Raw genomic sequence first — 4,902 nt, 5'->3', positions numbered from 1 at the left:
GGGAGGGCCCATTATACAAAAAAAAAAAAAAAAAAAAAAAAAAAAAAAAAAAAAATATATATATATATATATATATATATTAGAACTCATCTTCATTTTGTGTTACAAGAGGCATCGGCTACCTCACTGCTAAATGCAGCCCATTAGACCATTCTCTGGATAGATTTTTGCCATGTCAAGGTGATGCCCTTTGTAAGATTAAAATTCACGTTTATTTTCTAGTCTTTGACACTTTCTCATGTGCTTAACAAGCTAAAAATCTTATATTCTTTTGACATTCATAAAATATGATGATCGGGGATAATGGCGACGGCCGAGGTACTGAAGATTGGTAAAAAACTCTATGAGGGTAAAACAAAAGAAGTCTATGAATTGTTGGATAGTCCAGGAAAAGTCCTCCTGCAGTCCAAGGACCAGATTACAGCAGGAAATGCAGCCAGAAAGAATCACCTTGAAGGAAAAGCTGCAATCTCAAATAAAATTACCAGTTGTATTTTTCAGCTGTTACAGGAAGCAGGTATCAAAACTGCTTTCACCAGAAAATGTGGAGAGACAGCTTTCATTGCACCTAAGTGTGAAATGATTCCAATTGAATGGGTTTGTAGAAGAATAGCAACTGGCTCTTTTCTCAAAAGAAATCCTGGTGTCAAGGAAGGATATAAGTTCTACCCACCTAAAGTAGAGATGTTTTTCAAGGATGATGCTAATAATGATCCACAGTGGTCTGAGGAACAGCTAATTGCTGCAAATTTTTGCTTTGCTGGACTTGTTATAGGCCAAACTGAAGTGGATATCATGAGTCATGCTACACAGGCTATTTTTGAAATACTGGAGAAATCCTGGTTGCCCCAGAACTGTACACTGGTTGATATGAAGATTGAATTTGGTGTTGATGTAACCACCAAAGAAATTGTTCTTGCTGATGTTATTGATAATGATTCTTGGAGACTCTGGCCATCAGGAGATCGAAGCCAACAAAAAGACAAACAGTCATATCGTGACCTCAAGGAAGTAACTCCTGAAGGGCTGCAGATGGTAAAGAAAAATTTTGAGTGGGTTGCAGAAAGAGTAGAGTTGCTTCTGAAACCAGAAAGTCAGTGTAGAGTTGTAGTACTGATGGGCTCAACCTCTGATCTTAGTCACTGTGAAAAAATTAAGAAGGCTTGTGGAAATTTTGGCATTCCCTGTGAACTTAGGGTAACATCTGCCCATAAAGGACCAGATGAAACTCTGAGGATTAAAGCCGAGTATGAAGGGGATGGCATTCCTACTGTATTTGTGGCAGTGGCCGGCAGAAGCAATGGTTTAGGACCAGTGATGTCTGGTAACACAGCATATCCAGTTATCAGCTGTCCTCCCCTCACTCCAGACTGGGGAGCTCAGGATGTGTAGTCTTCTCTTCGATTACCCAGTGGTCTTGGCTGTTCAACCATACTTTCTCCAGAAGGATCAGCTCAGTTTGCTGCTCAGATATTTGGATTAAACAACCATTTGATTTGGGCCAAACTGCGAGCAAGTGTATTGAACACCTGGATTTCCTTGAAGCAGGCTGACAAGAAAATCAGAGAGGGCAATTTATAAGAAAGAACATCGTTGCATTTTTTAGGAGAAAAACTATAAATTTCTAGTTTAACTGCAGAAGAAAAAAACAAGCAAGATGAAAAGACTTTAAATCAATCAGAGAAAACAAAATTTATAAGTGAATAAATGCCTCTCTAGATTCATGAATTAGTAGGATAAATGTACATATTTATTAGTATTTCTTTATAAGTAGTGAAATTACTATACATTTAAAATTAATCTCTTACCCACATATGGTCAGGTAGGCAGCATAATTAAATACATTTCTTAAATGATAATAATGTCCTATTATAGAGCTCTAAAGTTACTACTTCCTACATCTCAGTCTGTAAGTTTTAGAAACTTAAAAGGGTTGTATCTTAGGGTGGTTAAGAGCAATATAGTCCTCTTTCACATTATGATCTTTACAAAACTCTAGGGCATGGTTTTTTATTTGCAGTCAGTATGTCAGAAAATGATGTTGTATTTATCTCTAGCTATAGCTAGAGATGATGTTTGGGTTTGATATTGCCTTTTTTAAGAAAAGCTGAGATTGACGCTGGGGGTAAGAAAGACATGAAATAAATTGAAGGGGGTACTGTGGAAACCATGGAGAGACTTCTGAAAACTTCTCTGTTAAGTGTCAGGGCAATTTCCCATGGAAAAGAAGTACAGTCACCTTTGCCATTGCAAATGAGTTAGTAAATCTTACTTGGCTCTGTAGGTCATAAAATTCTTTTAATTCTGATAACACATATTTTAGCCAGACTAACAATACCCAACCTACCATCATTTTCAAAAATTGGAATCTCCCAGCTAATACCCATAACTAGTTTCTTTCTTGTAATAGTATTAAGTCTAGGCAGTATACCCAGCAAAATGCACTTCTAAAGGAGCAGCTGTTACTGAGAGGTATAGTTCATCATGAGTCTATAAACCATATTTGGAAATATCAGTGTTACATTATGCAGCCTTGAGGATTTTATAGATCATGAAACTTTAATCCAGGTGTCTATGAACCCCTTAAGCTTACATGTAAAATTTTATGTATATGCTCACTTCTATGAGAAGGGGGCAATCAATTTTTACCAAAAAGATGTGTTTCCCCCCGCCCCAAAATGTTAAGAATCTCTGCTACAGATGAAATCTTGACACTGGCCTACCCGGTCTATGCTTTTTCACTTCCCTCTCAACTGTTAACAAGCTGGCATCTCATCACTTCCTTCACCTGATCTCTGTGGGGTATGAGTGACCTAACTTCCTTTCTTGGGCTATACACCAAGTTGTTCCAACCTCAATCTTAATCATTCCTCATATTTTACTCTTTCCCTTAAGTATTGATGTTTCCTACTATTGAGTTCATTGTTTACAAATAATGGTAGGATAATTTTAATTCTTTATAGTGAATGTCTGTAGACTTGTATTTTCAGCTGTCCATTTCTGTCTGAATGGTCTAAACTTAACTCATCTTCCACCAAGCCTATATCTGGCTGCACTCACTGTCCCAAATCAGAAGCTTAATTTTATCCTTGATGTTTTTCTCTGACCTTTCATTTCTAACTCATCACCAGGTCTTGAATTTACCCTGTTTACCCATCCACTGTAATAAACCTCAAGCAAGGGTCAAATTCTGTATTAGCCTGATCTAGGTCTTCATTCTTTTTTTTTTCGCGGTACGCGGGCCTCACTGTTGTGGCCTCTCCTGTTGCGGACCAGACGCGGAGGCTCAGCGGCCATGGCTCATGGGCCCAGCCGCTCCGTGGTATGTGGGATCCTCCCGGACCAGGTCACAAACCCGTGTCCCCTGCATCAGCAGGTGGACTCTCAACCACTGTGCCACCAGGGAAGCCCTAGGTCTTCATTCTTAACCCAAACTTTTTGAGATTGATTGTCCAAGGACTTAACAAGAAAAACTCTTAAATAAATTTCTTTTGCAACATAGACTCCTTTGAAAATATGAATGCTGTTGACCCTCTCCCTAGAAAATTGCACAGTATGTTTACTAACAGGTTCCATTTGTTCCTGCGTTCCTTGAAGCCTATCCATAGCCTGTAGGTTAAGAATTGCTGTTGTAACCCATCAAGGGAACTTGCTTTCCTCTTTTTCAGACTATTGCATATCTGTACCTTTAGTTCTTAGAATGTTCTCATTTGTCATTAAAATCGACTTGTTAAGTTACTAGAGCTTCATCTTTGCTTTCTCCATGAAACCTTCCCTGATAAACCTTCCAGCTACAGTGGCTACAAGTACTTTCTCTGTTGGATTGTAAGCTCCCAAAGAGGAGAAAACGTAATTCTACAGTTTATTTCCCTTACATTGTCTTATGCTCGGATGTGCTAATGCCTAGCTGTCTGTTAGAAATGGGGGAATTATAAAAATCATGTACTGCTTTATTTTCTAAAGTTAGATCACAAGAACAATTAAAAAGATTGGATTTAAAAAAAAAAAAAATATGATGATCGTTCCTCGGACATTGTGTCTTGAAAATTTAGTACATTCCTTGTTGAAGGGAAAACATGAAAAAAGACAAAATGTACCCATTTTGTTATATTTCCCCTTCTATTCATAGCAAACCAGACCTTATTTTCTGAGGGATCCAATGTGTGGCATTGAACGTGCTTGAGTCAAAGGCAGAAATGGTCTCTGAGAAGCCTCATGGGACGCGTGCTGACAAATGTTTAGTCCTGGGAAGATGTTGTTAAGGTGATTGGGTGATTGAAGGTTTTGCCCTCACATACTTTAAAGAGACTGATTTCCTTGTCTTTATTTCCTTGTTCTGAGCTTTCCCCACAGAAAAAAGGATTCTAAAGCATTTGTTTACAGTGGCTTCCATGATGACAGCCAAAGTAATCGTTAAGCTAACATGACCAGCCCAGAAAGAACAACAAGGCAATTGTGAGCAAACAAAATCTACCTCTCTGCTGAAACGTGGATGTGTGTGAGTGCATGGCCTGATGCCTCGGCAACGGCTCCCAGACGTGTGGTGGCCTTGGTTGTTTGTGTGGGAATTGCCTTTCCAAGATCAGGTGCCTGAAAGGAATCAAAGCTCCTAGAACTGTAATTATGACAGCTTGGCTCAAATGAGATGCCTGGGAATGAGCGCTGTCTTCTTTCTAAATTCCTTTTCCTTCCCTTTCAGGAATTCTTAGAATTACAACTGGTATTTTGTGCGTGTGTTGGGGGGACGGAGAGAGTATGTAATTATATTATTGTATAACGTCCATTGTTTCCCCAAATTTAGTCATTTGCATTCCACCTTCATAATTGTTGCCCTTTTTTTTTTTTTTTTTTTTTGAAGTACGCGGGCCTCTCTCTGTTGTGGCCTCTCCCCGTGGGGGGCAC

The 4,902-nt window shown here is 38.9% G+C and overlaps 1 pseudogene across 1 annotated transcript; it reads left to right on the top strand.

Moving 5' to 3' along the window:
• The first annotated feature begins 303 nt into the window (after positions 1 to 303).
• LOC103090704 (multifunctional protein ADE2 pseudogene) lies at positions 304 to 1,581 on the top strand (annotated as a pseudogene). The gene has a single exon (XR_457108.1). The product of XR_457108.1 is annotated as a multifunctional protein ADE2 pseudogene (transcript).
• The last annotated feature ends 3,321 nt before the right edge of the window (positions 1,582 to 4,902 follow it).

Source organism: Lipotes vexillifer, unplaced genomic scaffold (assembly GCF_000442215.2).
Source record: "Lipotes vexillifer unplaced genomic scaffold, Lipotes_vexillifer_v1.1 scaffold232, whole genome shotgun sequence".
In the NCBI taxonomy this organism is placed as follows: Eukaryota; Metazoa; Chordata; class Mammalia; order Artiodactyla; family Lipotidae; genus Lipotes; species Lipotes vexillifer.
The sequence above is the reverse complement of the archived record's forward strand: the minus strand, read 5'-3'. Positions and strand labels throughout refer to the sequence as shown.